At 40.3% G+C, this 25,001-nt stretch overlaps 1 protein-coding gene across 2 annotated transcripts in view; it reads left to right on the top strand.

The window, feature by feature from the left end:
* Positions 1–651: 651 nt before the first annotated feature.
* COL8A1 (collagen type VIII alpha 1 chain) overlaps positions 652–25,001 on the top strand; it is a 180,561-nt gene continuing 156,211 nt past the window's right edge. The window contains exon 1 of one of the 2 annotated variants that reach the window (XM_079767134.1): positions 652–801. The gene's annotated coding sequence lies outside the window, so the exon portion shown is untranslated. The remainder of the gene's footprint in view (positions 802–25,001) is intronic. The other variant, XM_079767133.1, reaches the window with a different exon arrangement.

Below are 25,001 nucleotides of genomic sequence, written 5' to 3' on the forward strand. Positions count from 1 at the left end.
CGCACGCTGCGGGCGGCGGGACCATCCTGTAAAATAAGCAGTGCCAGGGGGTGGGGGAAGGGGCCGGGGGGTCCCCGGGCGGGCGGTGGGATGGCCGGGCTGGGGGCGCAGCGGCGGCCGCCTCCATCCCGCCGGCGGGCGTCCCTGACCGCTCTGCGTCCGTCCGCCCAGCACTTTGGCTTTGCTCCTCCGGACGCCCAGCTTCCCCTCCTCTGCCTGGCTTAGGAACCCTTCCGTTTTCCGGAACCGTTCTATAGCTTTTCAAATTCACAGAAAACACCTTGAATGATAACAGTCACCCAGAAGCACCCCCGCCCCCAACCCCCGTCCCACCAAAAATGCCATACAAAACCGAAAAATAATTCAATTCTTCTTTCCTTCCAGATCTTGCGTGTTTGGGTGTCTCTCTTATTTCCTATTCATTTTCTTCCCAACTTTTCCCCCACATGTGGTCTACATCCCTTTCTCTATTTCTCGTCATTCTTTTTTTTTTTTCCTTCCCCTTCCTGCCTTTCCAGTCTACACCCCTCCCTCAGCTCCTGCACCCCATCCCCCACCCCCGCCTCTCCTCCCTCCCAGGGGCTCGGGCTCTGCCCTCTCCGCCCCTCCCCACACAAGAGTGTCCAGCTCCTCCCGGGGCTCCCCGCCCGCCGCTCCTTCCCTGCCCACCTACCACGAGGAGCGACTCCTCCCACCTGCCCATAAAAGCCAAGTGCATGTTACCAGCACCGGATCAGAGCACTTTCCCGGTCCTCTCCGGTGGGAGCCCCCAGCCTCTCTCCTGGATCTTACGGGCTCAAGGTAAGGCAACACTCCGCAGGATCTTACCTGCTAGGGGTAGCTGCTGGGAATGTCTCCTCTGGTCAATGGGCTGTTTGGCTAGAGCTGCTTCTTAGGGATGCCAGATCAGCTGCTCCTTTAACTGGCAACTGGTTTGCAAACAAACTTCTGTTTGAACGGTAAAATAAAAGTTCATTCTGGGCAGAAACAGGAGCATAAGTATTGCAAAAACCTCTTCTCTTTTAAAATCACTTTCTCTGGTGCTGACTGGTGCTGAGGTTAAAATGTGTCTGTTTAGGGTGTTTTACTGAAGGTTTCTTCATTGTAAATATCTCACATATCAGTGGGGGCAAGGAAAACTTGGTCCCATTATAAAAAAAAAAAAGTACTTTAAAAGAACACAATTAGTTTCCTAAAAATAGCACAGTCAAAAGGTCTGCTAACAATTTTGCTATGTTTTCCAAACCCCCAATACAGCTTCCGTGAGTCCTTTTAAAAAAAATATATCTTTCCAGGTTGAAGTCCTTGGAAAAAATGATGATGTGAACGGGTGCCCTTTCCACAGAGACGGTAATCAGGTGGCTGGTAGATAGGAAAGAACAAATCCAAGTTTTACAAGCCATGGCAGAGTGTGCTCTCACAAACCTATCCTTTTAAGCCTTCCTAAAAGGAGAATTGGATTGGAAGTAAGAAAGTGTATAAAAGGACTTCATGAATTTCTATTTACACACCTACACAGAAAGCATTTCAATATGTCTTACGGCAGAGAAAAACACAGGCCAGGTTATGCAGTATTTCTGTGTACACCAGATGGTTATAAAGAAAGATCAGCAGGAAGGCTTTGGGGGTTTGAACCCCGCTTGCCACCCTCTTTTCCCTCATCTAGTAAATTAAAATCAACCTGATCGGCACCCAATTCTCACAGAGATATCCAGTGGTTAAGCTAGCCACATTTTAAAAGACTGCTATCTTCTTATTTCTGAGGTCTGAAAATGAGCAGTGTGCACCTGTGGAAGGAAAAATAGACTCCGCAGCGGCTTCTGTAAAACCAGACACTTGGTCCCTGAAGGTTGCCATCAGAATCTGTGGGCTGTGTGGGATGAAACACTCTCATGTGGGAGAAAAGCCCTTTTCCAGTGCTTCCTCTGGGGAATTGCTCAAGAGCGCTTAAAAATGCAAATCAAAGCTGGCAGTCAGGAAACCAAAACGCTATTTCAGTTCTTAAGGTTCGTAAAGTAAAAGAGGAAAAGTTTCACTTTTTTTTTTTTTTTGGTTTGTTTATAGTTTTTAACTTGAAAAACTCACAAGAGCCATAAAAAAAAAAAATGCTCCACTATTAAGGAAAGTGGAATCATTAGCAATTTAACTGAGAGTCTTCCAAACTTATTCTCCTTATGGTTTGCATATCAAAAGAAATAATAAAGATATTTTAAAATTCTGTTTGGCATGGAGGAGATTCAATGCCATTATTCAAATGGAAGAGTTATATGTAAAGCTTTCTGTCATGTGAAATTTTGTTTCATTGGAAAAAAAGTATTGCAAGGAGTGCGGTTTCCTTTAAGAAAATGATATAAAATTACTATTGGCCAAGATATTATGTGACCTGGGCATATTAAAATAGCTTTTATCTCAAGCCACAGTGCGGGCAGCTTGCTTCATATCTGCTGTAAGTGGGTGATCAAGCATGACAAGAGCACAGGTATGGGACAAGGCCAAACCAAGTGTGTGGTATGTCCAAGTTCATTCTTCTTTTATGGTAGTGCCGGACTCACGCCCATCATCACAAGGGTGAAAATACACTGCTTCATTCAGCAGATCCCCTGGAGGGAAATTATCTTTTCTGGGAGAAAATAAAAGTGCTCCCAGTGTAAAAGAGCTCCCTGTTGCTCCTAAATTTGGAGATGTAAAGTGTTCTCCCAGGGTTTGCTTCTGCTTTTCCTGGCAGTTGACCCACCCCACCAGCTATGAGCCATTTAACAGTAACTGCCTTCCCCATGTGCCATCAAGTTCAACACCCTGAATAACTGGCTGAGATCATCCTAGATTGCTCATGATCTAACTTCCACAGGGGCCTTTACCAGACACTTGAAATGATTCTTTCTTCATGGGGTACACATCGGGCAAGATGATGCGTAGAAAAATCAGTGGTGAGATTTCATGTAGTTCCCCACTGTCTCCCCCTTTGCAAAGGGTGTGGAGACATAACATGAGTCTCCTCTTTGTGCCATTTTATGGCTGCCCCCAGATTGGGTTCATTGCCATTACTATGCAACATTATTCCAGCAGGTTCTGACTGACTCCTTTAATAAGTTTCTCAAAAAAGAAAAGGTGAGCAGTAGGAGGGTAATCTGGTAATTTTAAGGGCCTGCTACGCCTAGGGAAACACGTGTTTTAGATTTTCACTATTCCCACAGGTACAAACAATATTCTTTTCATCATCAGGAAGTATACCCCATTGTATTTCCATTTGTGAATCAAAATCAGGTAAAGGAGAATGGGAATAAGTAACACATTGAGAGAAGCTGGGAGGAATCACTCCTAAAAAGTGCTCCAAGAGAATAGAAAGATCAGAATCTCTGTTACAAACACAATTTTTTTTTTGCCCTTATTTTTGTGGAAATGAGGAGATGGGGAAGATCAAAACTCTATACCAGCTCTTGTTTTTCTTTCTTAAATCAATAAGAGTATTTTCTCTAATAAATTAAAATCTATCTCTATTGTGTCCTTCTCTAACAGGAGAGAAGTTCTAAAGACCAAAAGGATTGCAGGTCTGCCCCCACATTAAAACCTACATTATTTTTACCAGTTATAATTTTAAAAGCTATATCATGGGCATAAAAATCCTCAGAATGTATATTTAACTGATGGGTGATTTACATCAAGAAAACCAGCCCTAACTCTCCCAAAGGACCCAGTGCTGGGTAATTGTTTGAACGTTAGAAGCAGCAATGTACTCCTTCTTATCCATGGTCATCCACTTTGGTATGACAATTTGCAGAGTAATTGAGATGCAGCCATATTTCTCAATCTTTGGTCCTCCAAGAAACCCTCTGAGAACTAGGTCTTTCTTCTTGCCTAAGCTTTCTCTTCCATCAACATTCATATGCATAATTTAAAGATGGTACAGACTAGAGTGCAATCTTCTCTTTGGAGAGGTGCACTGTTCCAGCTATTGAGAAAAAATATACAAAAGGAGAGAAGAGGAGAGGGTTAAGGGGAGAATAAATGCCCTTTGGAATTTAGAGACTCTTTCTCTTCAGCTTTGTGTGAAACGGACTTCTTACTAACCCGCTTTCTTAAAAGGAACAGCTCACAAATTGCTACCAAAAGGTGAGAATATAAGGGGGAAAAAATTTCCAATGACCTGACAATGCTTGATAGCAGTTTATACCCCACAGTATAAAATTAGAGCTCTGCTAAACTTCCCCTTTCTAAAGAGATGAGGAGTAAAGAGTGATAAATTAAGCACATTTCAGCACCAACAGAGAGAAGGCACTAATCTGACATTCCACCATAGTTTTGGTAACTATGTTTGCTGTTTGAGGAAGGAGGTTTTAGTCTTTCCTCAAGCAAATACATTTGCAGGGAAGGGGTTAAGGGAGTCAAACAAGGTCAGAATGTCTATAATCTGGGGGCCCTGTGTGTGCAAATCCACAAAGCCATTCTAACTGAAGTGACTGGAACAAAAATGTTCCCAAAAACTGATCCTAGAGTAATCAGTTAAATAATTCTGAATTCTAACTTCCCAGTGTAGCATAATATAAAATATTACAACACACCTGATGGTTCACCTTCAATTTCCTCCATTAATTTTGGGCTCACTTCCATTGTCCTTCCTGGAAAACAAAAACTGTCCTTCTTCCCTTCAGCATAGGATTTTCAAATGCAGTCATGGCCTTTCTGTGCTATCCCTGTTTTTCTTTCACTAGAAGAAATCTCTGCTCAGTTCTTATAGATCAAATTTCTGGAGTACCACTCATACTTGTGGCTTTCCTCATTACCAAAAGTCTCATACTTTTCTTAAGCAGAATGTAAATTTTTACTCCAACAAATAAAAAGGCTTTACATTATCTAAACCTTAACTCATATACCCAGAAGAAATGTAATTTAAAATTGCTACTTGCCTCCAATAGATTCTCTGAAATAAAGTTTCTAAGCAATTTCATTTATCTAGTCTCTATTCTAACTTGTTGGGGATTAAAAAAACTTACTGAGAAAAATCACAGAATATAAATTTTGGAAGGATCCTTGGAGCTAATTTTAACTGAAGTTAATTTTACAGATGAGAAAAAGTCAGAGAGGTTAATGTCTTGCCCAAGGTCACCTAGACACACGTAGCAGAACCAGGGTTGGATGTCATGTAGCTGAACTCTCCAATCAGTGATCTGTCTTGAATAATTATAATGTGTGTTCCCCACACGGTGTATATCTAAGATGTCTGACTGTACTTCTGTTGGTATTAAATGTGTAGGGTTCTCAGAAACTATAACCTGGTAGAGATTTGGGAGCTGTAGCTGTACCTTTATTATAGACTGTCTAAAAACATTGATCCAAACCCTTGTGAAGAGTGAAATCACTGATTATCATCATTAAAGGGACCTTGCAAGATTTTCTCCATTCCAGGACCTGGTATGTAGTATTTCCTTGGTAAATGTGTTGAGTGGGTGAGTGAATGGGGAAAAAGAAAAAGCTAAGTATAAAATATTTATTTTTCTTAACTCAGTCCATAAAGATCTTTTTAAAGAGTCTATAGGGACTTATAGATACTTGATTCTCAAATATATCAAATTTAAGATTCCCCCTTGCTTTAGGAAATGTAGGAGAGTTCTTCAGCCTTATTGATGGCCAAGCCATTTTCCTGCCTGCTATACTTCCACTAGTCCTCCCACAGTTATCTGAATACTAGAAGTTATACTATTCTTTACAACCAAATACCTAGTTCCAATATTTATGTGACAGAACAAATGTATTATTTTGAGATGAATTTACAACATAACCTTCTTCTTCTCCCACCCAATAAACACTTGCACCTTCCCAAGTCGTTAATGAAAAAAAGGGCAAAATACATAATGGACAGTCAGAGAAAACTTTGAGGGACACACTGGTTGAGGGATGTAGGCATGAGAATTGCTGTGACAAAGAGGAGGGGCCATCAAGGGACTGAGATACAGACACAGGATGGTGCAGCTGAGAGGGTTTATTCTCTGAAACAGAAGAGGGAGACCTATCAGAGAGTTTTGAGATCCTGGAGGAGGTATTTTTAATATGATTGTCTGAACCAAGATCCTCTCAAATGTTTTGGAGATGAGATCCTATTTGGGTCAGGCTTCTGTTGGTACAGCACCATTTGAGGACTGGCTCACATGGATGAAAGCTTTGTAAGCATTCATCAAAACTCTTCTTAACCCTTGACTGTGCTTCAGTTAGGGAAAGAGCCTCATTTGACCTCATTTAGACTTGAATCTTGCCCAGCATACTAAATCTATGTCATAAATATGTTTTCTGCTAAGATTATAACACAATTTTTGGTAGTATATAAGGTTACTCCAATATAGAAAATGATGAAGGTAGAAAAGAATATTCGTGTAGCATTTCTGGAAACAATTTACCCTAAGTGAGTGGACAGATGTTACCCCAGATGTGTCTTCACTTTCCTCTAAAGCATGACTGACAATTGTTTGCATATCTTTGAAATAATAATTGTGTTTCTGAAATTGATTTATTGTATGTTAAAACTTACATAGTCTATGACTAAGCATCATTGTGAAAACATTCTTTTAAGTAACTTTTTCTTGAAGACTGCCTCTCTTAAGCTCTCTATTGATGTGTTTACATCACAAGATATTTAGACATTGGCATCATTCGATGTGCTGAAATAAAAGACAATTAATCACTTCATGTGCTACTTTTCCAACTCTAACTGAATAGTGGGTGTGGGTGTCAGCTGTTGGCTTCTCCAGGGGGAAAAAAATGGATCTAGCCTGTTGGGGAGCTTCTCCATTCCCCTCTGTTAGCTAGATAAAACAGCTGTTTTTCTGAAAGTCTGGGCCAATGGCCTCCATAATTAAGGCTTCATATACTAGGGCAACTATGGCTAGTTTATACAGAAATTGTGCTACCCAGAAGAATGGATGAGCCATAGCCTACTTCAGTTCAGTTCAACAGGAGGACAGTGAATCATAAGAGCTATTTGAAGAGCATTGTCCTGGGGCAGCTGGGAGGCATTTTGGCAGCTATCATCCATCCCATGTAGTATGTTGTTCCAACTATTGCCATGCACACTCTAAAGATAAACCTAAACTTAGCTCATAAATTCAGAGTGATGACTATATATCGTTAGAGTTCTATACAGAACTTCTTAGCAACTGTCCATTCTTAAAGTCCAAGTCTCATGGTGTTCATCAGCACTATAAATTCAAACAAGAAGCCTCTTGTTAAAAGGTAGACACAAGACAAGGCCAAGAACTACATGAAAGGAGACACTAGGTGGAGCTAAAAATTTGTGGCTAAGATGGCCAAGATTGTTGAGGTTGGAAGAATGAGGGGAGAAAAGGGATCTGCAGCAAAAATATGCTATTGGATCCACAATTCCTAGTTAAACAACATGTCTAGGACCCCTTCCAGCTCCCAGATTATTCCAAACCCCTGCTGTTCAAATGAGTGGGGAGGGGAGTCCTTCACCAGTAGAGGGAACCAGGGGCCTGAGGATAGAAAACTGACTTATTCCCAGAGGGGTCTTGAGATTTGAATTTTTCTGATAAGAGGCAGAGTAAGGTGTCCTTTGCCACCAGTAGCTAAAATATCACATTGTTGGTTTCCATTAATAAAAAAAAAAAGCCAATGTAAGCCTCTAGGAATAAATCACCTACATTTCAGCAATGCCAGAAATGTCCAGGCTTCTAGAAGTTTATTAGAAAGAAAACCAAAGCAATCTTAGAAAATGTTATTTCCAAGGCCACCACCAGACCACAATAAATGCTCAAGACTAAATGTTAAGTTCAGTGACAAACACACCCTGGCAGCGGGGTGTCAATGAGAGACAAACACAGAGAGCTGAGGGCTCTCATGAGTTTAAAAGGGAAGTCAGTCGTGAGGCCCTGCCAGGACTAGACCCTCCTGTCAACAGAAGAGGGGGAAGGGAACTGGAAGAAAGCAGGAGGCATAAGGGGCCAAGCAGGATCTAGCTTATTAGGGAGCTTGGATCTCCAACCAAGATGGCCCAGAACCTGCACTCCTAGTTCTGGGTCTCTCCAGGGAACAGCCAGAGGCCTGCCTAGACCAGAGTGAACACTTTTCTGTTGAACATTTCCATTGCACAACTGTGTAGGGATGGCTTGTTAAGACCTGAGATACTTGCATAATTCAGAATCCTTTGGGGGATCGAGATCAGTTAGGACTGTAAAGAAAAAGATCCCTGGCACATCACAGAAGAACTGTTTGCTTTGCAAAAATTATGACATTCACAAAAGAACAGAGCAGTCCTCTTTCTAAGGCTATTTCTGATGTCAATAGAAATGACGCCAGGAAGTTGGTATGCATGTGGCCTGAAAATCCCAGTTCCAGAAAATCTTCAGTATTTTAATTTCAAAAACACCTTGACTCTTTCTGGAGCTTCGGGCAAGTCATTGATCATCTCTATGCCTTAATTTATTTATCTTACATAGAAGAATGGTTCTCAAATAACTACTCCCTTTACCATTTAGAGACACTTGAAGTCTTGCCAAGTATTTTACAGAATGATGCTACTTATGCATATGTTGTTACTGTTACTTAGTATAGTGAATGGATTATAGTTACAGTACCATGGCTCATGGTATTTATACAGAACCAAGGCAAAAGGGAATAAAATTCCAAATAAGCACATAACCTTCCAAGATATAGCAAGAACATTTTTGTGTTTTAGAATCCAGAACAAATTCCACGTGTCTCAAAGGGTCAGACAAGGTCAAGAATAAGCAGAAAAGGGAAAAGAAATAAAATTATGGCTTGAGAGTCTCAAAAGGCCTATATGTTCACCTGTCCATATTTTTACACCAGTCAAAAGATAATTCCTCACACACACAAAAAGGTTTTGTGATTTAAAATTTTTATTTTAACTGAAGAAAGATGAAATTTTGAGTAAAATCTCTGAGTGATACTTTTCAACATTTTCCAAAGTGTCTTTCAAAACAGTAACACCTGGGACAGAAAAAAGTTGTGCGGGCAAATAAATTTTAGACATACTCAGTGAAGCAATATGATCAATTATATTCTCTGTAAAACTTTTAAAATACCTTAATATGCTACATATATTTTCTTTTTTTAAATACACTTTATTGATTTTTTACAGAGAAGAAGGGAGAGGGAGAGAGAGTTAGAAACATCGATGAGAGAGAAACATTAATCAGCTGCCTCCTGCACACCTCCTACTGGGGATGTGCCTGCAATCCAGCTACATGCCCTTGACCGGAATCGAACCTGGGACCTTTCAGTCCGCAGGCCAATGCTCTATCCACTGAGCCAAACTGGTCAGGGCTATTTTCATTCTTTAAAAAAGTTAGTTAATAATGTGTCCTAAAATTAATAAATGACAAATCTTCCCAACCTGAGAACATCTCTTGGGACTGGTATTCTATGGAGCAGTTTTGGAACAGTTTAGGAATCACTGTCCTGCTTCATTACTTCAAGATCTACTGGGACATGGTACTTTCAGTGTTTCTAAATATTATGTAATACACATTGACTGTCAGTATAGATTATGTGTTATGTCAACCAATAAAATACGAAAGAATCCCAGTGTGATTTCCAAACCCAGATGAAAAAGGAAGAAGCAGATGAACATCTTAGGTCCCCACCTCTGTTTTTTGTAGTAGTAATAGTAGTAGTAGTAGTAGTAGTAGCAGAAATGCCAGAATAATTTTAAGTATTTTACAAGTTCTTGATAGATGAATGGGTGGATAGAAAGTTAGAAGGAAGAGAGGGAGGGTGGTCAAAGTCGAACAGATTGAAATGATTTCTGCCTTCCCTTTTCTTTTCCACTGTCTGGATATTGTGTTATAAATAGAGAAATGGCCAACAATGAGCAATAAATCCAGTAAATAAGGAGCCTAGATAATTCTATGATTTAGCTCATCTATCTCTGGGCTGATATTTCTGTTTCACCTTAAATACCCTTAATTGAGATCATTAGCCAAGCATCTTCCTTGAGCATTAACTTCCTCATCATCAATGGGCAGCTATTTCCTATAATAGGAACTGATATTTTAGGAATCTTTCTACATTGGAGATTATTTGATTTATCTATGACTCAGACCTCCCAACCCCATCAAATTCCCTATTCTCTTAGAGCCCTACTCTGGGAATTCTCTTTACCCTTTGCAAAGAATTGCCTGTAGGCTAATATCTCAAAAGCAGCAAAGTGGAACCCTTTCCTTTGAGAAAAATAAGTAGCTCAGAGTCATCCAACAGAGAAACTCAAACTCACCATTACTAGTTATAATAAGAGATAGTGCTTATTAAGTGTCAGTAGGACCAGGCACTGTGCTGATCTCATTATCTCTGTTTTTTATACTAACCCTACAAGGGTATGATTATCGTTCCTAATTTAAAGATGAAAAAAATTGAGCCTCTACTTGGTCAAGCAACTTGCCCAGGATCACACAGATAGAAGGGTCAGAGACAGTATTCAAATCCAAGTCACACTCCAAACTCCATTGTCTCCCAGCTCCTCCATGCTGCCTCTCACGATGTCTCATCCTATATAATAAAGAGGTAATATGCAAATTGACCACCACTCCAACACACAAGATGGCCACCCCCATGTGGTCAAAGATGGCCGCCCTCATGTGGACACAAGATGGCCACCACAAGATGGCCAGCAGGTGAGGGCAGTTGTGGGCGATCAGGCCAGCAGGGGAGAGCAGTTGGGAGGGACCAGGCCTGCAAGAGAGGGCTGTTGAGGACAATCAGGCCTGCAGGGGAGGGCAGTTAGGGGTGACAGGGCCAGCAGAGGAGGGCAGTTGGTGGGGACCAGGCCTGCAGGGGAGGGAAGTTGGGGGCGACCAGGCCTGCAGGGGAGGGCAGTTAGGGGTGACCATGTCGGCAGGGGAGGGCAGTTAAGGTTGACCGGGCCAGCAGGGGAGGGCAATTGGGGGCAACCAGGTCAGCAGGGGAGGGCAGTTAGGGTGACCAGGCCAGCAGGGGAGGGCAGTTAAGAGCCATCAGGCCAGCAGGAGAGGGCAGTTGGGGGCAATTGGGCCGGCAGGGGAGCAGTTAGGTGTCCATCAGGCTGGCAGGGGAGTGGTTAGGGGGTGATCAGTCTGGCAGGCAGAAGCGGTTAGGGGCAATCAGGCCGGCAGGCAGGTGAGCAGTTGGGAGCCAGCAGTCCTGGATTGTAAGAGGGATGTCCCAGATTGGAGAGGGTGCAAGATGGACTCAGGGACATCCCCTCCCCCCCCGTGCACGAATTTCATGCACCGGGCCTCTAGTCCTATCATAAATGGGAGAAAAAACATTAACTCCCTATGACAATACCTCTGACTCATAAAGTGAGAGAATTCCAGTGGCTCTGTTCCTAGACACTGCCGACTGGCTCTGTTTCTTGTTTAATACTGTTTTTAATTTCTTTTTCTTTCTTGTATTTTTTCCTAAAAGCATGCTGTCATTTTAGAGCCAAAAAAGTAAGGGCTGTGTAACTAGAAAACACACACAACAACTATCATTTCTCCCTAGGGTAATTTGTAAGGGCTAAGGTTTCTCCATAAATTCTCCCCAAGTTGCTTGGCATTGATCTGGTCAAGAGAATGACAACCTAGCCTGTTACTCCTAAGGCAGTAGAAATCCCCATGATTATACGAGAAACAGAGTAGAACAAGGTACTAGGCATGTTGAGGATACTTGAATCTGGCTCATCAGAACATTCTTTTTGGTGTTATGTTTATTACAATCCACAGCCAGATGGTGAGAGTCAAGACAACTTAAACAATTCCCCCAGGCCATGTGAGTCACCTAGACAAAGTCTATGTTGTCTACACCTACTGCGTAACCTGCCATGAGGGTATACACAGCAATAAGTATACCTCGAGCCCTTCCTTCTTGCTATGCCGAAGACAAAAGAGGAAACAAGGTCTAGCACTTTCCATATGGTCACATTCTGCTAAACATTTTTGCTTTTGTATTTGACCTTCCCTCTCTGCATGTAGTATTCCCTACTTAATCACTGAATTAATTTGTACCCCTGCTTCAAAATTCAGATCAGGTGTCCTCTGAGAAGACACGCCTGCAGCCAGCCTGCACCGGAGTACACTGTGCACCTCCTCCACGCTCCCTAGCACTCTGTGCACAGCCCTGCTGTGGCCATGGTCACTCTGTAATGGCCTTAGCTTGTTTTAGGTACAAGACTGTGAGCTCCTTTTTTTTTATAATATATTTTATTGATTTTTTACAGAGAGGAAGGGAGAGGGATAGAGAGTTAGAAACATCGATGAGAGAGAAACATTGATCAGCTGCATCCTGCACACTCCCCACTGGGGATGTGCCCACAACCAAGGCACATGCCCTTGACCGGAATCGAACCTGGAACTCTTGAGTTCGCAGGCTGATGCTCTATCCACTAAGCCAAACCGGTTAGGGCAAGACTGTGAGCTCCTTACACAAGGATTTTTGTCTTATCTCTTCAACCTCAATATTTGGCACATAATAGGAGCTTAATAAATGTGAAAAAGAGGAAAGAAATAAAAGAATGGGGGGCTAAAATGCAGTGATGGTGAATAAGAAGGCTCTAAATATCCTTTTCTCTATCCCCATACGTTTTTCCAAGATACAGCTTGACCTAAGTGCATTCATGTGCCTGCACACACACACCACATTGAATGTTACTAGGCTCAACTCTGGAGCTAACAATGGGGCACAAGATGAATTCCCATTGGTATGCTAATATTAAATATTGGCTTTCTGTATACCAAATTACATAAGAAAAAAAATATTTGCTAGTGCCACTGTCCTAGAACTTTCAGTAGTACTCTACTCAAAAATATTAAGTGGATCCCTGGCCAGTGTGGTTCAGTTGGTTGGAGTGTTGTCTCATATACCAAAAGACGGTGGGTTGGATTCCCAGACAGGGCACATACCCAGGTTGCAGGTTCAATTCCTGGTCGGGGGGCACTTACAGGAGGTAACTGATCGATATTTCTCTCTCACATTGATGTTTCTCTCTCTCTCCCTTTCTCTACAATAAATGGAAAACACATCCTCCAGTGAGTATTTTTTTAAAAAATTCAGTGGAATTCTGATATACAGAACAAACAGCTTAGGTTGGTAGTTATGTTCCTCAACCTCCACCCCAATCCACCATTCCATCTGTATCCCTTTCCAGACTGTAACAGGAATTTAATCTAAGACAGACAGGCTATTATTCCCGCAAACATGCCTCTTTATTTTCTCTGCTGAATACCCCTCATTGTCCTCTTCACCTGTCAAAATAACCATAAATTCAGGGTTCTATTAAAGTCTTCCAAAATATTGCAACTGCATTGATCTCTCCCTATTCTCTGTTGACCAACAGTTACTAAAATGTCAGCTATGTGTTGCCTGTACAGTGTGCAGAAGACATCAGGGTATCTTCTAGAACTTCCTGCAGTGATAGAAATATTCCCAATCTGAGCTGTCTGATATGGTAGCCACCAGCCACATATGGCTCCTGAGCACTGAAAATGTGGCTAATTTGACTGAGTTTTTAAATTGTATTTTACTATAATATCTTTATATTTAAAATTAAATAGCCATGTATGGCTAATGGCTGCTGTATTGGCCGACACAGAATATTTAAATTTTCATGTGCTGTGCCTTGTATCCCTTGATGAAAATATAAACTACTGGGAAAGTTGAATAAGATGCTTTTGTGTATCCCCAGTAAGTGCCAAGAAGGACTACAATAGAGTTCATTATATGTTCTGTTCAATGCATTTCTTGACTATTGGGTCTGCCTCTAATTGCTGTATTATCTTAAATAAGTCTCCTCTACATAAATAATTAAATAGTACGGGTGGCTTTTGTTTTGTTTTGTTTTTATTTTAATGGCTTAAACCCACTTAGAATGGCATTGTACCACTACTTGGATCCTTAATGCTATACAAACAAAATGAGATGAAGAACAACTTGAAGTGAGTCTCTGAAAGAGAAAGTCCCATTATTTATTAAACCCCTTCTTTTCCATTTTGGAGGAAAGACATATTTTAAGTTCTGAGATATAGAATTGCTTCAATTTTTAATATGACCATTTCTACTGAGAAAGATTGTGCTCACGAATCTGAAACAGTCACTTTCTGAAGGAAGTTAACTCTTTAGCACAGATTTTCCCAGAGCAGTTTTGTCTCTATTTCTGGTGAACAACCTGAGACACTTTGAAGAAGGCTAAATCCTCTACCAGCAGGTCAGGGGCGGTAGCATGTCCTTGGTATTTGACAATGATGTGGCCCTGGCACTTACTGGCTTCCCAAAGGCCCTTAGGAATTATCATGCCAACAGGCCAACTATGCCATAAAATCTAGTGCCTGGCAAAGCCAAAAGCACAGTGATCAAATGGTCTGGCTGCAGATTAGATTCTGACTTATTAATAAGCCTTTAGAAAATAAACCAGAGTGAGTCTCTAGCAGCAACAGTTTACAGGAGATGTTTAATGATTTCAGAGGTTGGTCACACCACATGCCTTCCTCCTGACTCAGTGAAGAATGGGACAAGGACACGGGAGACTCTCAAGGAGCCAGGGCAATCAGCTGTGTCTTCTCCATTCACAGCTAAGTTTATTTGGAGTGACTGAAATAACATTTAATGAAAACTTTTTTAAAAGAATAAAAGAATTTACCCTGTTATCATGAGCCAGACAACATTGAGAAATAATTATGGGTCTGTATTTTACCCTGCCTTGTAAAATATTTACAAATTGCAGCACAAACAAGCTCTAGAGTAAATGGTAAAGATAGCAATAGCATTTCACTTGTAAATTTTTTATATTTTGCCATAAAAGAATCACCATGTGTTTAAATCACATTGGAATACATATGAATAAAATTCTCATCTGCAGACATGAGCCAGTGACTAAAGAAAGAACTCATGACTCCTTTTGTTTTTATGAAATAAAATTTACTGCCACCATATCAACGAAAGGGTATCTTACTTAATAATAGACAAACATGTAAATTGACCGTACCTCCACTACCATCCAATCAGGAGTGATATGCAAATTAACCCAACAAAGATGGCAGTTAATTTGCATACACAGGCACCAAGTGTTGGGGGGGGCGGGACATTGGTGTCATCGCCATGGCGATGACGCAGGCATTCTGCCCCACCCCCAGTCTCTCAGGGCCTCTGGGCAGCGTGGGAAGGTGGAGCTGGAGTGGAAAGAGGTGGCTCCCAGAGCAGAAAGAGGTGGCTCTGGGGCCTGAGCGGAAAGGGGCTGGGCCAGAGTGGAAAGGCAGTGCCAGCAGCCAGGGAAAGGAAAGCCCATTCTAGCATGAATCTTCATGCATCGGGCTTCTAGTTAGTAAATATCTTAATTAGGGAACTTTTAAATGTGAAGACAATGATGATGACAATACGTAACCTTTATAGAGAAATTTACAGTTTCTTACATGTATATTCTATACATTGCTTTATTTGAATTACATAAGGAAGGATTTAATATACATTTCACATGTGAGGCAGTGCAGGCTTAGAAAGATTAAATAAATTTTATAAACTCCTGAAGTCCTTTTCTTTCTATGAATCCAAGATGAGCCTTGACGTATAATACCACATCCAAGAATGGTCCAGGGCATTCTGGCAGCATAAATGAGAAACTGCAGCAAAGGAAAACAGAATGACCTGTAAGGTTACTTAGTAAACCAGATTCAGTGACTGAAAATGTGCTTTTCAAGAAAATAGAACCCAAATTCTCAACAATAATAGTGGTTAATATTATTGTAGGTTTGCTCTGTGCCAAGCAGAATGCTGAAAGTTCTTTTTTACATTATAGCACTTTATTCTGCTCTTCTTATGAGACATGAAACTGTGTGATAGGTTAAGTAACTTCTGCAAAGTCAAATAGCTATAGTAACGGAACCAGAATATGAAACCAATAGACCAGATTCCTGTGCTCTTTTTTAACTGCTATATCATTGACATTTTATCTCCAAAGAATCATCCACAACATCCTATTAATAATCTGTGGACAAACAGATTTGCACTGGTGGGAGGACCAGCAACATAAGAAACCCACTGATAATCAGCAGGAATAGTTTGTAGGTTGTCTTCCATATAGTTTATGGTTTTAAAGGACACACAAGCAACAGCATGGATGGAACTGGAGAGCATTATGCTAAGTGAAATAAGCCAGTCAGAGAAAGATAAATATCACATGATCTCACTCATTTATGGAATATAATAAACAACATAAACTGATGAACAAAAACAGATCCAGAGACAGAGAAACATCGGTCAGACCGTCAAACCTCAGAGGGAAGATAGGGGAGGGTGGAGGTAAAGGGGAGAGATCAACCAAAGGACTTGTATGCATGCATATAAGCCTAATCAATGGACACAGATAACAGGGGGGTGAGGGCATGATTGGGGAGGGTGGGGGGATAAGGAAAGTAAAATAAAATAAATTGTTATAACTTGAAAAAATAAAAAATAAAATAAAAATAAAAGTAAGTGGTATTTTAAGATGTTACAAACTCAATGGTGCTGGTACCATGTGTTTATGACAGTTTTGCTTCATGTAATCATGCTGAGCTGAATACATTTGCTCTTCTAAAAATGGGAGAATCCAAGTTTAATTCAGTCCCTATGTTTAGACAGGTGATAGTGTATGCTTTTACCTGCTACTTTAATGTAAATAATAACTTCTTATAAATTCAGTCAATAAATGTAAGAGAAAATAAATTAATTAATTAATTAAATTAAATAAAAATAAAAATAGCCTGTATTGTTTAAAGGATATTTTATTTTATTTTAAAATTTATCTTTATTGTTGAAAGTATTACAGATATCCCCCTTTTTTCCCCATTGACCCCTTATAGCCCACTCCAACCCCACCCCAGGCCTTCACCATACTACTGTCTGTGTCCATGGGCTATGCACATATGCATATAAATTCCCCAGTTAATCTTTCCCCATCCACCCTCCATCCGCACCTTCCCTCTGAGATTCAACAGTCTGTTCCATGCTTCTATGTCTCTGGATCTATTTTGTTCATCAGTTTATTTTGTTCATTAAATTCTACATATGAGTGAGATCATGTGATACTTATATTTCTCTGACTGGATCTCCCTTTTAATTAATGCCAACATGCATTTATGGAGAAAATATCAAAACATCTGAATGAAATCATCTATGAGAAACCACTGTAGCGCTGTGAATAAAAGCACTTGAATTTAGCATAAGTCATGGGGTTTAGTCCCACTTCTGCCACCAGCAAATGCAGCCACACTGGCCAAAACAGAGGAAATCTTCCTTTCTTCTGCTCTAAAATAAGTCTACCACTCAGGTTTGTCATGAATATTTCATATGACAGTATGTGAGAAAGTGTCTGGAACTCAGAAGGTGACCAGTAAATGTTATTTGATTATAGTGACTACTGATTATTGAACGCTTACTTAAGTGCCAGCATAGTGGGCATTGGGGTGAGTAGAAGGTTCAAATGTGCCTTTCTACAGATTACAGATAAGGGCACTAAGGATCCCTTTGCTTGTAGTTTATTTAATGAATTCAACTCCTATTCCAGGGTGCTGCTCTTAGCTTGTGATGGTGGTAATGTGGGCAACTTTTGTACACTGATTTAGATTCCTGGTCTTTTAGAGTTTGGGTTTTATTTTTCTTAGTGGGAAGGAGGGTTTATTTATTTTTTTGTTTTGTTGTTGTTATTCGTTTGCTTGTTCTAAATGGCACTGATCAGGGATTGAACCCACAACCTACTTCATTCTCCCCACAAGTTCCCCAAAGGAAGAAATTACCATGATTTGCATACTGCTTCCAGATCAAGGCCACCTTCCTCTCTTCACCATGGCATTACACATTTTATGGCAGCTGTGTCCTCATCAGGAAAAGATGGCTGTCCTGAGTGTCTCAACTAAGGTCTTGGTTCATCCCATGAGTTTTTGAAGTTTTATGCTGCTGTGCTCTACAGAACTCCCACTGAGGCTTCTGGCATCCCAAATGCATCCTGCCCCTGCATTTTGATGCTGTAATATACCTTAAGTCATGTATGTACTCCCTACGGTATTCATTGTCAACACACCAGAATCCTACCTTACATAAATTTCATTTTCCAGTTTAAAAAAGTCCTAACCTTTTGCCCTGGATGGTGTGGCTCAGTTGGTTGAGTATCATCCCATGCAGTGAAAGGTTGTCAGTGTGATTCCCAGTCAGGGCACATGCACAGGTTGTGGGTTCAATCCCTGATCAGGACAAGTACAGGAGGCAACCAATCAATGCTTCTCTCTCTTTTTCTACCTCTCCCTTCCTCACTCTCTAAAATCAATAAAAATCTATAAAAATAAATAAATAAATAAGTTGTACCCATTTTATCACTATACTTTAATTATTAAGAAATCTTTCAACTCAGGCTTCCTAAAGGAAATGGCTCTAAGAAGCCCAATATTTGAATAAGGGAAATTATAAGCTACAGTGGAGGCATTTTAGTTCATAAAGACAAAGGAAGAAAGAGAATAAGAGTTTAAAAGATTTTGCCCCTCAAGTTCAATTACCCTAGTTTTGTTTGTTTTCGATTCCAATCTTAACCTCACTTATTCATTCATTCATTCAACAAATAATTATTGGGGACCTACCATGTTTCAAGCTCTGTGTTAGATACCATCAAGGATTATTTCACCTGTACCTGTGCTTTACAGCTGAAAGATATAGAAACCAGTAAAAAGCCACTTGGAGCATAAATGTACAGGGAATGTAAGGACCCCTTTTCTTTTTTTCCTTTAAAGGAGAGACCACTTTTTGTACATTTTTCATACCAATCAAGATGTGGTGAGCCTTCCCTGGGGGCCGGTGTTTTCTCACATGTCCATCTGCACTAGCAAAAGGCTCTCACTCAATGACTGGTGAGGATAATATATTCAAGCTCTGGTCCACTCCCTAGGTGCCAGAAAAAGTAACCAGTCAGGACCTTATTAAACATACACTGAGTGGCCATATTATTATGATCTCTGAACGCATAATAATCTGGCCACTCAGTGTATATCCTATATAATAAAAGGCTAATATGCAAATTGTCCCCTCAACCAGGAGTTCGACCAACAGGCAGGCCGGCCAACCGCCCATGTCCCCTCCCCCTGGCCAGGCTGGCTGGACCCCACCCATGCACGAATTCATGAACCGGGCCTCTAATATATATATACACACAATGAGTGGCCAGATTATTATGCGTTCAGAGATCATAATAATCTGGCCACTCAGTGTATTTTCAGACATTCAACATACTTATATAAAAATCTATGAAACAGGAAGCTATCTTTTACCTGGTATTCTTTCAACTAAAATAGTTAGGAAATCTTAATTTTGTTGTCAAGTACAATGAGTACTGATGGTCCCAAGAATAACCCTGAGTCTTTGCTTTCAATAATTGCTTCTTAATCACTGGAGGAACATTAAATTATTCCAAGTTGAGTTTTAGAATTAAAATATATTTATCTTTTCATTTATCTAGAATTCCAATTTCTGAAAACTTTCACGCTATAGAACACAACTGAGGACAAAAGTAAGTCAAAATGACTAAGAATAAAAGACAGTGGTCATTAAGGTTCGTATTCATAAGCAATCACATGAAGTCCTCATTTCAAACCTATTTACTTCTCCTTTACAAATAATTCTAACAAACATGGTTCTCTGTGTACTAAGAACATTGCATATTAGAATACTTAATTAGAAAAGGGAAAGGAGCTACAATAAGTAAATGTACTGACAGCAGAAAGAAGTATGGAAGCCTAGCAATAAAGGAATAGGAAAAGAAGCTTTAAAAAAGATAAGAATTTTAAAGGCATAAAGGCATTCATTGAGGAGACAAGTAGTCATATAGCCTTGGGAAGTTCCTGAGGGAGACACTGAATTACAGTGGAATATAAATATTGACATATTTAGTAGCATTTTTTGAGAATTAATAAAATTGTATAATTTAAATATATCAGAGCAAAACATGCATATTTTGATCCTTATTCATGTAAAATTAATTATCCAAAATGTCTCATTCCATAAAGACTAGGAATAGTTGAAAATAACTATTTTAATATATATGAGTGTGTATGTACACACACACACACACAAATATACACAGTTCAACCTTGAACAATCAGAATTAGGGGCACCAAGCCCCTGCACAGTATAAAATTTGACTCCCCCAAAGCTTAAATTGTCCCTTGGTATATCCAGGACGCCCTGCAGATACCAAAATGCATAGATACTCAAGTCCCCTATATAAAATGGTGTAGAACCATGCATGCAGTTGGCCCCCCGGATCACTCCCAATCACTGATCAAAAGAGTACAGGGGGGGAAAGTCACATATAAGTGGACCTTCACAGTTCAAACTAGTGTTGTTCAACACTCAATTTTATGTCTAAATTATATGATGTAGAATTTCTGTTAAGCTAGAAAACCTCATCTCCCTAACTTCTGATCATTACCATTTTGATTGTCGGCTTCCAATAAAAACATGATCAAAGGGGGTACCTGGAATCCAAAACCTTAAGTTCATGTTTTCTTTTCATCTAATGCATCTGAGACCAGGGAAATTACCTCACTGTTCAGTGACTCAATTTATCTATTTGTATAATGAGGAAAACAAAAGCTTACCTCACAAGGGCATGGTGGACTTTGTTCCTGTTTCAAAACTTGGAAATACTTAATATAAATCTCAATAATAGCCTGCTTTGGGGTTATTATTTTTTAAGCAAACACCCCTCAAGGAAAAGATGCAAAGGAAGTGAAGTCTTTCTTTCCCTGCTTTTCTTTCCTTACAATCTTTTCTTTCCAGAGAACACCACAAAGAAACAAAGAGCCAAACATACTGACTCACGTCTTTTTCTAATAGTGTTGTGGTCAATTTGCTCCCACAGAAAAAAGTAGTAGTGAAGCTTTGAACTATGGGTTTTGGAAGGCCAATAGTGGAAAAACGTTTTGCAAAAAGAATGGCACATTCCAAATCTGTCCGGAGTTGTGCGTTTCTGAGGAAAGTCTGCTTGGGCAAGCAGTCCCCATGGAAGCCCTTCTCTGCTGTTAGAACTTTCTGATAAAAGAAGGAGCTGAACTTTGCCTCAATGAAATAGTGAGTTGGTTTCTTTTCTTTTCTTTTCTTAAGATGGTTTCTCAGTTTAATCTTACTTTTTGTGCCAATAGGAAAATGGTGTAGCTCTGTGCCTCAAAGAGCTGGCTCCATCCTTCTTGGGGAGGAAAAGGTCTAACATGGTTCAGAAAGCCGAAGATGCCCTCAGAGTCCTCACGAAGAGATTTCTGATACTAAGGCCATTATTACATCCTAAGGTTGAGCAGACGTCATGCTTTTTGTTGTTCTAGATGTTGCTTTCTTGCAGTCTGTCACATCCAATATAGTCAAACGACTTTATAGTGTACACAGGGCTTTCACTCACTTTCATTTATTTGTAAGACCTAGTGTGTCCCTGACTTCTTAATGTTTTATAGTTGTTTTTTTGTTTTAAATGTTAAAGACAGTCACAATCTGAAAAAAAAAAGTTTTTTTTTCTAAGTAACTAGTGTGATTCTTTGGCTGATAAGATTGAGTCCCTGCCTTATCCTACATATCACTCCAAGAATTTATCTGAGTGAGAAACTCTCATTATCTGAAGTACTCTAAGCTATTTCAAGGGTCACTCTTTTCTCCCTGGCAGGAAATTTCTATAAAAACATCCTCAACTTACTGTCACCATGCACATCTTCCCTGCAGGCCATTCTATCCTTTGCTCCTTTTCCCCTGTTACAGTGGAAGAAGTATTTCTCTTCCTAAGTCTCTTCCCTCACATATTCTTTGGGTGCTTTTCATACCATCTCTCCTACCTACTGAACTTCACTCTGAATCACTTGCACCATCTGCCCATCGCAGCTGGAGCCTTCTTTCTCAGTGCAGGCTGGACTGTGACTCAACCATGTGTCTCAGTTGGTTCTCCCGGGGAACTGAAAGGTTACACGTTCGATTCCCATTCAGGGCACATGCTCAGGTTTCGGGTTCGATTCCCTGGTCAAGGCGCATGGGGGAGGCCGTCAATCTATGTTTCTCTTTCACATGGATGTTTCTCTTTCTCTAAAATCAGTAAAAACATGTCCTCAGTGAATATTTTTTAAATGCTTAAAATATTTCAGAGATATTTCATGGCTCTCAAACTTAAAGCCCGAACTCCATCAGCGGTGATGAGAAGGCTGATTGTTCCCATCTGAGAGACAGAGCCGTGTGAATGAAAGCCCCTAATGAGAAGAGAGACAGTTACCTTCAGAGAAAACTGTGATTATAGTGTAGAGTGGGGGTGATGACACAAGGTGTAATGGCAAGGATTTACAAGGCCTGGTCTGGGCCTGTCCATCTCTTTCCAGATCCATTCCTTGCCATACCACCTGGACTGGATCACATTATCCCATATCCCTTTACAGCATCTAAATTTTAATTAACTGACTGTCTCTCCTGCCGATCCTACAATGACCTGAATTACATCTGTCTTACTAAACAATGTGTCCCCAGCACAGAGCCTGAAACCAAGTACAGGTTCTTAGTGTTGGTTGAATGGAAGAAAGAATAAAGGATGTGCAAATGATCATCAGAGTAGCACAGATAACAGAGACAAAGTAACAGATTCAAGGATTGACCAGGGTTCTAGAAAAAGTGAATGGTCACAAGTCTGGTCAAAGAAGTCCAAAATCAAGAAGTCTTTAGCCACCAACAGTGAAAGGCATGAAGGAAGTTCTAAGACAGGCCCTTAGCAATCATGCCAACAACAAAAAACTAATTCTCACAACACCCAGCCAGTCCCCTCACCCTCATCCTGGGCAGAGTTTCCTAGAGTGTGTCATAGTGTGGTCCAAGGACAAACTGCATTGTGATTCCCCATCCCCGACGAGTCCTAATGAAGTAGAATCTCACAGTTGAAATCTGGCCTAAAATCTGCACTTTTAACCAGCATCCCAGGTGATACTTACGCACCTAAGGTCCTAGGCTGCAAATGGGGACAACCACCATATCTGGTTAAGTAGAAAGGAACAGTAGGAAGAAATATCCTTCCCTGGTGGTGGCTAGTTCAGCACTGTGAGCCCCCTGTTGCTCTATATATGATGCATGACTCATGGATAATGCATAGCTGACTTGTGGTTGGCCCTTAGAAGTTCCCACCAGGGTCATGTGTATGGGAGTGTGGGGTGCGAGAGGGGGGATACTTTCATGACACTTTAGTCTAAACTGTCACTTAACTTTTCACCGTGGCCTCCCTTCTCCTGCCAGGATAATCCATCTATGCATTCTGTCTGGGCAGATGACTATTAACCAGCATTCAATAAAGCAATATTTTCTTGTCCAAAACCTGGACAAAAATGCTAATAATAATAACTATGAAGAATTTGTTGTCAGCTATTACTTCTCTGAGGAAAGCAAAAATGTCCCCTTTAGGCCCCACTGAGCCTGTGGTTTTAAAGTCTTTCCAATTTTGCATTATTGTCAAAGAAAAATAATGAGATATGGCTGGCTGGAAAAAAATCTAGAAAGTTCTATCTGAGGAAAAGAGGTTCACCTCAAACCAACATTTCCTGTTTTGATCTTGTGTTCCAAGAAGTCTCATATTTTCCCATTGGGTTTCACATATAGTTTTGTCATTTATGGTCATGCCCATAATCTGTCATGCTCACAACGAGTCCAGAATAAACACCGATTTTTGTTACTCCTCTATTATTTATAGCTTAAGATTACTCTGCACCTTCCTCCCAGGACTCTGTTCTATCACTGGCCATTTGATATCAGTGCACACTGCATTGTAAGTCCCTAATAAACCAGAACATATGTGATGTGGGCAGGAAAAACAATACCTCTGACTTTCCCAAAGTCGTTCAAACCAAATGTTTTAAGTGTAATTGAAAACATATTTTTACAAGCAAATAGAGCCAATAAACCAAAAAAGGCCGTATGGAAGCACCAGGCCCCACTTCTCTGGTTTTTAATAAACTGCAATCGAGGATGTTAGGAAGAGTGAAACATGTGTGTTCCAACCCAGAATTACACAGAACAGTCAGTGCTCATCCAAAGCATGGTTCATCCTTCACAAGCGCTCTGTGCAGAAAGTCCCAGCAGGGAAAGAAGAGGAAATGTGTGAGGGCATGGTGGCTTTGCATGACCTCCCTAAACTTAGTGTGGGAACCTCATCTGTCTTTAACAGGTGGTATGATTTAAGGGTGAGAACTTCATTGCTTTTATCCCCTTCTGGTCCCAAGATCTAAAAAAAGTGATTATCTTTCTATAAATATTTTTTAAAATATAGCCACAGTATATTCTCATGGGCCAGGTCCTTTTCTTGATTGCCATGACACAACTCCCACCAAATCTGTGGGACATCGTTGCCCATCGTTTCCCAATGTCAGATATTTCAGTTGCACTGCTTTTTAAGCCCAGCACAGAGGGGCTGGCAATGGGGAAAATTCTATGCTGAGAGACTGAATCCTTGGCATAGACTGGACATTCTGGCGTACTGGCTTCTCCTATAATTTCTCCAGCTATGAATTGGAGTGGATTTATTTACTCAATTTATAAAATGGCACCATTCATTAGAATAAATCACTTGAGGTAAAAGAACTAATTATAGAGCTTTTAGTAAAAAGAGTAAAAGCGTTTTACCCTAAGGCTGAGGGCAGAACCAATTTCTGAGTTATAGGTTTTTACTGTATGAATGTGTTAAAGGTCCAGGGAACATGATTTGACCAAAATTCATTTAATAGCTAACCATGATGTAACAGACTTTTACTGTTTGAAGAAAAGAATGGTGGTGTATAAAAATATCCTTTTCAATGTCTATGTCAATTTTTATAATATATCTCTTATGCAATGCTGACAAAGGAATGGAGATGGGAGAATGGTCATACACTATTAGTAAGAGTCCAAATTGGTGCAACTTTTGGAAGTTTAAGAATTCCACCCAGAGAATCTATCTTACAGAAATATATATATAAAAGCCTAATATGCAAATTGTTTGACCAGGAATTCAACCGTGAGTT

The sequence above is a fragment of the Cnephaeus nilssonii genome (genome assembly GCF_951640355.1).
Source record: "Cnephaeus nilssonii genome assembly, chromosome: 3".
NCBI lineage: Eukaryota > Metazoa > Chordata > Mammalia > Chiroptera > Vespertilionidae > Cnephaeus > Cnephaeus nilssonii.